The following is a 13,146-nucleotide window of genomic DNA, read 5'->3' as shown; positions in this document are numbered from 1 at the left end:
GGTGGAAGGAACGAGAAGGAAGAAGAGGTCTGGTCTAGCCTGTGATCCAACTGGGCTTAGACCTTCTGTCCAGAAGCCAAAAGCCACCTCCCAGGCTCTGCATCTACTCAAGTACAAGGCCCTCCCTAACCTTCTGCCTGTCCCCGTCAGGGCTCTATCCACCACTGCCCACCCTTCTCCCCAGGTCCACAGGCCAGCGCTCTGCTGGGGACATCCCACTTTTAAACACAGGAAGGAGGGGTGCAGGGCCACAAAGTCTCTGCAGCATTCGCAGATCTCTCATTTGCTACAACAGCCCCGTGACACAGACAGAGCAGATCTGATTCTGCCATTTTTTTTAGTTTAAAAAAAAGCTGAGGCTCAGAGATGTTCCATGTCCCAAGTTTGGGATCCCAGTTTTTTGGGTTTTTTAATAGTTTATTGATTTTTTTTGAGAGGGAGAGAGAGAAACATCGATATGCTGCCTCCTGCACACCCCTCACGGGGATTGAACCTGCAACCAGGGCATGTGCCCTTGACCGGGAATCAGACCAACTGAGCCACACTGGCCAGGGCTGGGACCCCAGTTTCAACTCCCTGTCCAGTTCGACCTCCACCATGCCAGGCTGCCTCTCCGAACAGGACACGGCCCAGGGGGTCAAGGCGTGGCCTTTAGCCCGGAACTGCCACTCTCCAGCTGTGTAACTCTGGGCAGATAGCTTCAGGTCTCTGGCCTCAGCTTCCTCATCTATAAAATAAGATGCTTTGAGATCTCCTCTAGCCCCACTTCGAAGTGAAATCCTTGGGGCTCCCCCAGACACATGTTTAAGGCACAAGGATGTCTTTCTCCGCCCACAGCCACTGCCCTAGACAGCACATCTCTCTCCCATCCTAAGGCTGAGCCACCAGAGACACAGAATCCAAGGCCCCATCACACCAGGGGCTCCCCTTCAGGCAGTGCAGGGAAGGTGAGGTGTTCAGGCAAAGGCGCATGGACCACGAAGGCTGTCCCTTCCCCACCTTTAGGCCTCACGCGGGTGCTCTGCTCGAATCTCTGAGGCCCTGGACCGGTCCAGGTTTCTCTTGCCCGACCTACCTTCAGCAATAAGAGCCCACGCATCCTCCAAGCACAGCTCTAACCCCATCAGCGAGCAGCTAATTAACCCTGAGCCCCAGCCCCCAAGCTTTCTGAGTTCACTGGTTACCACTTGGTAGCTACTAGTTGATTTTGTAGGGATTTCTGCTGGTCCCTGCTGGAACTAGAGGAGGATCAGCAAGCAGCAGGCAATGATCCCTTGCTTGACTTACTTAAAACTCCCCCAGAGAAACAAAACACTAAGGAAAACCACACAGAGAGAATGTGCCACTCCCAACACTCTCCAATGTACCCGTGGGCCCCACTCTCGGTGTTATCGGCCAGCTTAGATTTTAATGTTGCCAACACACATCCCGGTTCCTGACATCTTCCACATTGGGCATCATCTTCCTTGTCTTTGGATGGCTGCTAAGGAGACCGCCTATATTCCATTCTAAAATTCACTGGCCCCACTGCAGCCCTCCCCCTGTGCTATAAGCCATCAGAGGAAACAGACCACAACCTCTAATGACCAGCAAAGAGCAGCCCAAACCCGTAAGCGGAAACTACCCAGAAACACTCCCACCCACTCCGGCCCAGCCCCCTCTTCACCTCGAGGAAGCCCAGAGGCAGGAGCCAAAAGCTCTGTGAGGTCTTGTTGCCTGAGTGATCCCTTCCCTTGAGGGCCTAGAAGGTGCTATCCCCACCACTGGCCAGGCTCCAGTCCAGACACGAGTTTCTCACATGATAAGAATGAATGAACATGTATGAAGACAAGCTGTGCATGTTACCTACAGTGACGCCATTAAAAACCAGTAAACTTGTGCCCTGGCCAGGTGGCTCAGTTGGCTGGAGCATCATCCTCTGTACACCAAAAACAAGTAAACTTGCCCTGGTCCGGGTGACTCAGTTGGTTGAGCTTCATCCCATACACCAAAAGGTCCCAGTGTGATTCCCAGTCAGGGCACATGCATGGGTTGCAGGCTTGATCCCTGGTCAGGGCATGCACTGGAGGCAGCCAATCAATGTTTCTCTCCCCCATCAATATTTCCCTCCATCTCTCTTCTTCTCCTTTCCTCTCTCTCTAAAACTAATAATAATAATAATAAAATAAATAAATAAAAACGTATTTTTTAGATAAACAAACAGTAAACCTGGTCCCGGCCAGGTTGCTCAGTTGGTTGGAGCATCATCCCTACACCAAAAGGTTGCAGATTTGATCCCTGGTCAGGGTGAGTACTGGAGGCATCTGATCAATGTTTCTCTCTCACATCAATCTATCTATCTATCTCTCTCTCTCTCTCTCTCTCTCTCAAAACCAATTTTTTTAAAAAACACATATCCTCAGATGAGGATAAAAAACACACACAATAAAACTGTATGTATGGAGATGTTAACAAAGACTAAAATGTTAAAAATCTATTTAGAGGAAACAATCACTTACAACACAGCGTGTTAAAATCTGTGCATACATATTTTAAAAGTCTGGAAGCGTGCATGCATCCTCCAAAACGTGAACCCTGGCTTTTTCAGGGGTTAGGACTGCGGGTGATTTCTATGTTCTCGAGTACACCGTCAGGCCTTGCCTGAGTTTGTTATGTTTAAAGTGAGTACATACAGTTTTTATGATCAATAACATGAATTGTATTTTGACAACCAGGAAAAGAGGGAAAAGAGAAAAAGAAGAAGGCATTGGAGAGGGGGTGTCAGGGAGGGGAGAGGAGGGAGAGGAGGGAGAGGAGGGGGAGGGAGGACACCTCCTAGATCATGAATCCATCCCCTTCACGACCCCCTGAGAGAGGAGACCCGCAAAACACCTGCTCAAAGGGCCTGAGAAGGTCACTAACCTGGCGCTCATGAGGCCTGGAAAGGGACTCCAGCCTCTGCTCAGTTCTGAGGACGGGCACTCACTCCCAACCAGGCAGCACTAGGGCAAGATCATAGTCAGTGACAGGCAGAGGCAGCACTAGGGCTGCAGCAGTGTTAAGATTTAGCATAACTCCTTCCCACCCGACTCTACTTCTTCCTTAATAAAGCAACAAGTGGGGGATACCTATCTGATCTTGCTGGGGTTGGGGCCTGACCGACCGGTGGGAGACCTGGAGCGGGGAGTTTCATCCCATGCTCAGTGTCTCCCCAGGACATCTCAGAACTCCAGTCCCCCCCTCCCTCTCTCTCCTGGTACCTTCTGCTCTAAGCAGAACATCCCTCACTGCCTGGGACAAGCCATGCCCAGTCCTGCTCTCCCACCCCTCCCCCACCCCTCCGCCTCTCCCTCTCCTGGAAGGCTCTGCCCCAGCCATCACTCCCTTCCCTGAATGCCCACAGCAAGTGGTTTAATCCTTACACTCCATTACGGAGGCCTCCTCTTCGTACATAATGTTTCCACATGGGTGAGGCCTTGTCTCCCCAAATGAGCTTATAAGCGCTTTGAAGGAAGCAATGTTTACCATGCGCTGTGTGCCAGGCCCGATGCTCGCTGCTTCTCCTGCATTATTTCACCTAATCCTATAATCTCCATCTCAAGCCCCGGCCTCTCCCCTGAAATCCTGTGTATACAAATACTTCGCTGGCATTTCCGCTTACACGTGCCACAGCTGTTCAAACAACAGGTTCGAAGCCCCAGCTTCTTCCCTCTATGTCAACCACCTCCTCCTGCACCCTTCTCTCACGAAATGCCTTCACCCGGACTCCTCCCCTCCCTCATAAACACACCAGTAAGTCCCCAGGAACAGACCTCTGCAAGGTGCCTGGGATCAGGGCCCTCCCCACTCACCCCTACTTGGCCCAATCACAGTGGGTCCCAGCAGGACTCCCCAACTCCACCCTTGCTCTTCTCTGACCACTGAGCACACAGCAGCCAAAGGGGTCTTTCTAAAACACCCACTGGATCGAGTCATATTCTCCCTTAAGATATACCAGGGCTCCAGATCCCCCTCCACAGCCCCTGCTCCAGACCCCCCTCCACAGCCCCTGCTCCAGATCCCCGTCCACAGCCCCTGCTCCAGATCCCCCTCCACAGTTCCGGCTCCAGATTACCCTCCACAGTCCCTGCTCCAGACCCCCCTCCACAGTCCCTGCTCCAGATCCCCCTCCACAGTCCCGGCTCCAGATCCCCCTCCACAGTCCCGGCTCCAGATCCCCCTCCACAGTCCCGGCTCCAGATCCCCCTCCACAGTCCCGGCTCCAGATCCCCCTCCACAGTCCCGGCTCCAGATCCCCCTCCACAGTCCCGGCTCCAGATCCCCCTCCACAGTCCCGGCTCCAGATCCCCCTCCACAGTCCCGGCTCCAGATCCCCCTCCACAGTCCCGGCTCCAGATCCCCCTCCACAGTCCCGGCTCCAGATCCCCCTCCACAGTCCCGGCTCCAGATCCCCCTCCACAGTCCCGGCTCCAGATCCCCCTCCACAGTCCCGGCTCCAGATCCCCCTCCACAGTCCCGGCTCCAGATCCCCCTCCACAGTCCCGGCTCCAGATCCCCCTCCACAGTCCCGGCTCCAGATCCCCCTCCACAGTCCCGGCTCCAGATCCCCCTCCACAGTCCCGGCTCCAGATCCCCCTCCACAGTCCCGGCTCCAGATCCCCCTCCACAGTCCCGGCTCCAGATCCCCCTCCACAGTCCCGGCTCCAGATCCCCCTCCACAGTCCCGGCTCCAGATCCCCCTCCACAGTCCCGGCTCCAGATCCCCCTCCACAGTCCCGGCTCCAGATCCCCCTCCACAGTCCCGGCTCCAGATCCCCCTCCACAGTCCCGGCTCCAGATCCCCCTCCACAGTCCCGGCTCCAGATCCCCCTCCACAGTCCCGGCTCCAGATCCCCCTCCACAGTCCCGGCTCCAGATCCCCCTCCACAGTCCCGGCTCCAGATCCCCCTCCACAGTCCCGGCTCCAGATCCCCCTCCACAGTCCCGGCTCCAGATCCCCCTCCACAGTCCCGGCTCCAGATCCCCCTCCACAGTCCCGGCTCCAGATCCCCCTCCACAGTCCCGGCTCCAGATCCCCCTCCACAGTCCCGGCTCCAGATCCCCCTCCACAGTCCCGGCTCCAGATCCCCCTCCACAGTCCCGGCTCCAGATCCCCCTCCACAGTCCCGGCTCCAGATCCCCCTCCACAGTCCCGGCTCCAGATCCCCCTCCACAGTCCCGGCTCCAGATCCCCCTCCACAGTCCCGGCTCCAGATCCCCCTCCACAGTCCCGGCTCCAGATCCCCCTCCACAGTCCCGGCTCCAGATCCCCCTCCACAGTCCCGGCTCCAGATCCCCCTCCACAGTCCCGGCTCCAGATCCCCCTCCACAGTCCCGGCTCCAGATCCCCCTCCACAGTCCCGGCTCCAGATCCCCCTCCACAGTCCCGGCTCCAGATCCCCCTCCACAGCCCCTGCTCCAGATCCCACTCCACAGTCCCTGTTCCAGACCCCCCCTCCACAGTCCCGGCTCCAGATCCCTCTCCACAGTCCCAGCCAGGAGCCTGGCACCCCATTCTGCAGACCGCCATGGAGCTCTATTTCCAGGTGCTCAGCACCCAGGATGCTGAGGTGAACTGCAGGCCTGCCCTGGGCAGCCCACAGGCTCGTATAGGCCAGGAGGTGGAGGCCAGCCCCAGAGGCTGGCGGGGCCAGGGGCAGGCGGCCCGGAGGGCATGCCTGGGCTCAGTTTGGGGGAGGACTGGGCCTGAACTAGGAGATGGCCCTTTTGGTCCTCACAGAGGGAATGTGTGTGTCAGAAGAGGGGGCCCATGGAAGGCAGGGGAACCAGCTCCTAGAACCCTTGTACAGTTTGCCGAGGGGGTTGGTTTTCTAGAAAGCTCTGACCAACTAACAAACATTGCTGAGCAGGTCTGAGCAGGTCTCTGTAATCACAACTTCGAGACTGCTTTGGAGGAGGACACCAACGCTCACCCCTCTCCCAGATCCAGTGGTTACCCTCCTCCTTCTGGATCTCTCAGCAGCACCATAGCTTCCATTTCCGCTTTTTCAAAAATCTCTTTTAACTTCCAAGGCACCATAATGACATCACCAAACACTTAAAAGGCACTCGGTGGGGGGCATGGGTGGGCCAGCACATTCTCAGTGCATCCTCTCACGCCAGCCTCTCCCGAGGAGACCCTACCATTCCCCAAGCCTTAAACACCATGAACATGCCAATGACCCCCAGAATGCATAACTCCAATCCAGCTCCAGATAGGAAGGTCTCAAAATGAACAGCCTACAGTGGATTCCGAATTCACCTTCCCCACCAAGCCCTCGCCATCTCAGCAAATGGCAGCATCACCACTGGGCTGCTCAAGCCAGAGGCTGTGAGTTATCCTTGAGTTCCTCCACCTCCCTCGCTCCCGCATCAGGCGATATCATTTCCATCTCCAAAGTATCTCAAATTTGCCCACTTATCTCTCTGCACATGGCTACCCCCCGGCCTGAGCCGCCATCATCTCTGATCTAGTGATACAAAAATAACCTCCTCCCCATCTCTTTGAGGCCATTCTTGCCTCCTCCCTTAATTCTCCACACTGTAGCCAGAGTCATTTTTTTTATACCACAATTTTAATAATGTCACTCGTTGGCTTCAGAAGCTTCCTTCTAACTATACTTAGAATAAATCCAAACTCCTTGCTGTGGCCTGTAAGGTCCCGTGTGGCCCGGCCCTGCCTGGTCCCGACCTTCTGCACCCCTCGCCCACGTCCCCTCTGCTCTAGTCGCAATGGCCTCCTGTCATTTCCCAGCAAAGCCAAGTACCTTCCCTCCTGCAAATGTCTGCGCATGCTCTTCCGCCACGGAACATGCTCTTTCTTCCCTTCTCTCCTATTGCTGGCTCCTCATCCTTCAGGTCTCAGTTGAAATGTCATCCCCTCAGATAAAATTTCCCTGACTAAGTAGGCCTCCCCTCCTTCCCTCTATTTCTACACTTTAAAAATGTCCATGATTTACTTGTCTCTTCATTGATCGTTGTACATCTCCTTCATAAGACTAGCAGCTCCAAGGGGGTCTCCACCGTGTTCTCCAGGAAATAGCTGGTGTCTAGCACAGTGCCTGACACACAATAAATATCTGATAAACCAACTGACATGGTAGTAATATCATATACGACTATTAAAAATCAGAGACCTAATTGGGAGGATAAAGTATCAAAGGAAAGCCACACACATGATCGGTGTCACATGAAGGACACAAATTCGAGGACGCATTGGTGGAAGGTGCGGCTAAGGGAGGGCTCAGGACAAAACAGGCTTTGAATGAAGCGTAAGTCTAGGTTCTATAGAGAAAATGGTTGTGTCCCCCCATTTTGACACGTTGAGACCCTAATCCTTAATGTGATGGTATTAGGAGGTGGAGCCTCTGACAGGTGAGTGTTGCCCCCGTGATGGAACTGGTGGCCTTATAAACAGAGGAAGAGATGCCAGACCTCTCTCCCTACCCGTACCCACCAGGAAAGGCCAGGTGACGGGGCACCAAGGCCCCACCGTGCTGGCACACCGACCTGGGCTTCCAGCCTCCAGGGCTGTGAGAAGGAAATGTTTGTGGTTGCAGACCCCCGGTCTATGGTGTTTTGTTATCGCAGCCGAGCAGGCTGAGACACCAGCAAGCAGAGAGCCATGGCCATGAGCGGAAGCAGAAATAATCAAGGAGCCGGTGAGCAGAGCCAGACCAGGAGAGCTGCATGCGTGCCTGCCCCTGTGCAATCAAACACCACCCAGGACAACCTCATGGGTGTGCAGTCAGCCTCAGGCCTGAGCAAACCTCACTGGCGTGTATTCTGATGATCTCTGCATAGGTGGCATCTCTCCAAATAGGCCAGTCCTCCTGCCACTCACCCCGTGGAGTGGGTTCTCGCGCAGAGCTCCACAAGGAGGTGCGCCTCGTCTCTGTGGGGTGGAGCCCTGTGGAGCCCAGGTGCCCGGGGAGCAGCGTGATGGCCCAGGTTAAGGGCTCTCTGCCTAGCCACGCTGACAGCCCTGAGGTGGCCGGAGCAGGAAGACACCGAAGCCAGAGCTGGTAAACTAAATATCTAGGTGGCGGCTTCTGTGTTTATTTTCCCAGGGCCTTCAGTAAAGAAATATTCAACATCCCAGCCTTATCTCAACTCGCCACAGGAAGTTCTAAGAGGAGTCCTTGAGTACCCTTGGCCCAGAGTTCAAGGGTGAGCAGGACCCCTAGTGAGGGAGGCAGCAGCAGGGGCAGCATGGGATCCCCGAGTGGAAGGCGGTCTCGGGGTCTCTGGCAGGGCTGAGGAGCCACGGCCCCTCCCACATGCAGAGCATCCTCCACTGCAGCCTCGCTGGCTGGGATTTCCTGCGGAAGTGGTGGTTTCCTCACCCTGGGGCCCTCCTGGACACAGCTTTGGTCTGAGGGCGCATGAGGATGTGGGCTCTGAGCACTGCTCAAGGCCAGGCAGCCCTTGGGCAAGGTCCACCTGCCTGTGGCTCCTAAGGGGCCGCTCTCCTGTGCCACCAGAGTGACCCAGGGAAGACCTGGCAGGTAGCAGAGTAGAACCGGGATTTCAAGAGAACCTGCGTGGAAACACTACCATCCAGGTTACTGTGTGGCTCTGTTCCCGCTGCAGAGGCAATCACCACAGTGTCCCGGGGCCAGACCGTGCGTGCCCCGTGGGCCAAGAACCCTCCCTGCTTCATTCACTCTCCAATCTCAACAGAAGGCATGGCCCAGAGTGATGATCAATAAACCGTGGACAAATGAAGAAACGAATGGCCCCAAGACCTTCATCCCTCCTGCAACAGGTGACCCACTGGCCCAGGAAAGGCTGGCTGGATCCCAGCAGGCAAGATCCTCTCTTTTCAAAGAAGGGTGGCCTGGGGCCCCCACAGCCCACCTGCCACTATGTAAATAACCGTTTGCTGCTCTTTAGAGAGAGCCTGCTAAACACATCAGCCTACGGGTTCTACAGAGTCCGAAGCAGCTGAGGGACAGCCCCCAGGAGCCAGAAATCACACCCAGACCTGTCCATCCACACTGCCTACAGGCACCAGGCGCGCCCCCAGTTCCGCAAGAGGGGGCTTGCTGAAGGGCTTCTCCCCTACTCCCTGCGGATCGCCTTGAGGGAGGAGACCCCAAGCCCTCTGCCTTCTCAGCAATCCTCTCGGACGAGGACAGTGTCCGCTGCACGGAGGGGTGCGGGCAGCAGGGCAGCCCCAGGCTGGGTCTATTTATACACATCCCCAGCACCCACAGGTTAAACTGCAGTCAGGATATGGCGCTGGGCCAGAGCCCTGCTATTTATAGCCTCCCAGCAGACCCAGAGGAGCAGGGCATTTCAGAGGCCTCTTCCACGCAGGCCTAGGAGGAACACAGCTCACAGGACACAGAACCCTCTTTCCCACAGCCCCCATCCGCACACACACACACAAACACGCACACTTACACATGAATATATACTACACACACATGCATACTCACACACATATACACACACATACACACTAACATACATATATACATACACACACATACACTCACACATGCATATATACTACACATACATGTGCACTCACACACCCATACACACACACATACACACACATATATACACACGCATACATACACACACGCTCACACACATACACACTCACACACAGGATCTGGACCTCTACACCCATCCTTGTGATGAGCGTGTCAGCTAAGAGTAGAAACAAAACAAAAAAAAAGGCCATAGCCTACTGGGGGGCTGGGCGAGAGAATTCAGCCAAATCCCATGGATTCATTCCAAGAGACCCTTGGGCTTTCCAGACTCCATATCAGGACTTTTTAAAGAACAAGCCTCTGTTGGACTTAAGCCCACAGACCCAAAAGCTCGTGCGTGGGAACCAGACAAGGGCCAGAGGCCCAGGCTGCACCTCCAGGACCAGCCAGGACCCTGGCTAGAGCAGGAAGCTTCCACGCTCACCCCAAACTGATGCTGGTCCAAAGGGGGGACTTGGAGGTGCTTCCAATAACCGCGGGGTCCGGGCAAGGACACATCCTTGTGCAACCAAAGACCTCTTCCAACCCGAACGCTTCATGGTGAGGGGCACCTCCTAAGTCAGCCAGGGCGTCTGTGACGTATAGCACTGACGTCACACACTTGGTCTCATATAGTGCAGCTGCGGTGGGCTCCGGCCGACCGATCCCAGGAATCCTGGGCCGAGATTCCCTCAGAAAGAAGCTGGGCCAGCTCCCTGAGCAGAGGGGTGAGGGGGCCAAGCAGGACTGGCGCTGCAGCCCTGGAGCATGGGGTACATTCCAGGAGACGCCCGAGGATGAGGCCTCATTCCCAGGGTCAGCCCAGAAAGGCTCTCCTGCCACCCCAACAGGCCAGCTGTGTCCTTAAAGTAACCAGGAAAGGAAGGCCTGGGGGGTCCCTAGTTCCCTTTCCTGTGGTGCCCACCCTGGGGGAACACACCGGGTGGAAGACAGGCCAGAAGGAAAGGGAGTGCCCTCCTTCCCGGGCATTTCTCCAGGTGCCCCTCTCCAGCCACCCATCGCCCCCGACTCCTCCATGGATCCCCAGGGTCCACGTGTCAGTAAGTCCGGCCCACAGGCGCTGGAAAGAGGCCGGCTCCTCTCCTTCAAACCCACCTCACACACCACCCCGCCCAGCACTGAGTCCCATCATAACACCTTTTTCCTTCTATGGGTGAAATGTACCCCCAGTTCTCCCGTTCCTGGCTCCCCCACCTCCAGAAGAACAAACAAAGAACACCTCTGGCTCTTCCAACAGGCACAGATGTTCTACGGGCCTCCAAAACCGGCCTGCGCCCAGCTTGCCCGCCCACTCCGGCCACAGACGCCTCAGAAGACGCACATACTGTCCCCCCCTTAAAGCACCGGCAATAAAGAGGGTGCTGGTGTTCATGTTGTCCCTCTGCCCGGGACTCCGTGGTGACATCCGGGGGGGCCTGGCTGCAGCCCGCTGGACCTCGGGAGCACCTGGCCCACAGGGTCCCTGGGTCCGGAGGCACCACCGGTGTCACTGGGCTGGACCCCAGGCCGGCCCTCCTCCAAGGCCCAGTTCCCCATCCATCCTGCCATTCGCACATGCTGTGTGTGAGGAGGCCTGACAGCATCGCGGCAGCATCTGAACGAGGAGGGAACGCGTCTTCCTGCAGGAATTACGTGCTCCTTCCACCGAGTGTGGGGGTCGAGCTGCCCATGATTCTCTGGTCTTTCCCGGCCACCAGGAAGCCCAGCGCTCCCCCGGCACTGCTCCCGGCCCTTCAGGGCGCTGGGCTTCTAACCGCCCTACTGTTTATGCATAGTTTGATTTTAAATCGCCTCAATTCGTTGTGCGTATTTTTTTGGTGACAAGGTGTGTATGTTTTAAAAAGCAGGGCTTTCCCAAGACCTGCAGCCAGCAATGGGGAGCAGCTCTCCGCTCAACTCCAGCAGCACCTGTTCCAAAACAGGGAGCCCATCCCTTCCGTGTGCACACAGCCCAGCGCTCCCCTGCGACAAAGAAGGGCTCCCCTTCCTCTGTAGCCCCTGCCCCCGTCCCCTCCACCCCCACCCCAGCCCCGTGCTACCTGCCTGACCCTTCTCACAAGGCGGTTTGCACCCACTGCCTCGACTTCTGCTTCCCTGCCAGGCCTCCCACTGTAATGGGCTTCCACCCTCCACACACATACACACGCACACTCACACTCTCACACACTCACACACATACAGACTCTCACACCCTCTCCCTCACACATACATATACACTCACACGCCTGCAAACTTTCATACATGCACACCCTCACATACTCTCACACTCACACATACCTACACACTCACACACATATATGCTCTCACGCCCTCTCACTCGCACATACATATACACTCACACGCCTGCAAACTTTCATACATGCACACCCTCACATACTCTCACACTCACACACACCTACACACTCACACACATATATGCTCTCACACCCTCTCACTCGCACACACACTCTGTGAGGCACCACGCCACTCCCTCCCCCACTCAGGAGCCCCTCCTCTCTGGGTTCTGGCCCACTGTCCCTGGCTGTCCTGAGCCCCCTGAGCCTCCCTGTCACAGGCTCCTCTTCCTGTGTCCCTCCATTAAGACCTGGTGCTTCTCTTACCACCTCAGCACTGAGGATGCCTGGATCAGCAGGCACCTCCTGCCTAGACTCCCTCGTGGGCTCTCCCAGCCTTCCCACCCCTCTCATTCACTGCCGTGGCTTTAATCACCAGCGAAGCTCCCAGCAAGTCCCAACCCACCTCTCTGCTCTGGCCCCTGCACTGAGCGCCAAGCCCACGCATCCAGGCACCTCCAACACTGCACACCCAACACCCCACACGTGCTGAATGGCCCCATCACCCTGTAGTCATTCACCCAGGAAACACTGCGGTCACCAGCCTTGTACCCATTCGAGTGATGTCTGTGCCATGCTCACCACACGCCAGGCTCCGTGTGCAGGAAGAGGTGAAGTGTAACAAAACAGAAACGGCTTTGCCTCCAGGGAACTTCGACCAGTCACCCAGTCCTGTCAAGTCTACTTACCAATCAGCTGAAGCGACACACCCCCCTCCGTCACCACAGCGCTATCGTAGCCCAGGTCCGTGTGCTACACGGAGACGAAGGCAGCTCGACCGGATCCCAGCCTGACATGCATGTGCTGGGTGACCTCAGGGTCACTTCTATCCCTGGCTCCGCATTTGGCAACAGAGATGGTAGCAGTGCCTACCTCGGTGCAGCCTTGCTGCGAGGATTAAGAGAGATGAACCACAGGATGGACGGTGCCTGGTAGATGGTAGGCACTCGCTTTCTGCACAAGAGCCCTGTTGTTTCTCCAGCAGCCTCGCTCGGCCTCCCCGCCTCTGGCCTCCCCACCGCATGGCCCACACTCGGTACGTGCCCACCACCTGCCAGTTCCCTCCTGCCCTCCAGCCTTTGTATGTGCTTTTCCAGCTGACTTACTCCCTGGCTTTCTCCCTCCCACTTTCCAAGGTTCAGCTCAAGATCCCCCCTTCTCTGGACCCCCAGGCTAAGGGGGATGCCCCTCCCTCCCCTGTGCTCCCTCCTGGGGCGCCCTCGGCCCTTGTCCCACTGCCCTGGGACCACTGCTCTCCTGTCTGGCTTCCTTTCTGGACTGGCCTGGGT

General features: G+C 56.5%; 1 protein-coding gene across 1 annotated transcript in view; it reads right to left on the bottom strand.

Moving 5' to 3' along the window:
- Positions 1-13,146, bottom strand: part of GFRA2 (GDNF family receptor alpha 2) — a 106,897-nt gene that overhangs the window by 43,345 nt on the left and 50,406 nt on the right. The gene's annotated exons all lie outside the window — the stretch shown is intronic.

Source organism: Myotis davidii, unplaced genomic scaffold, assembly GCF_000327345.1.
Source record: "Myotis davidii unplaced genomic scaffold, ASM32734v1 scaffold448, whole genome shotgun sequence".
NCBI lineage: Eukaryota > Metazoa > Chordata > Mammalia > Chiroptera > Vespertilionidae > Myotis > Myotis davidii.
The sequence above is the reverse complement of the archived record's forward strand: the minus strand, read 5'-3'. Positions and strand labels throughout refer to the sequence as shown.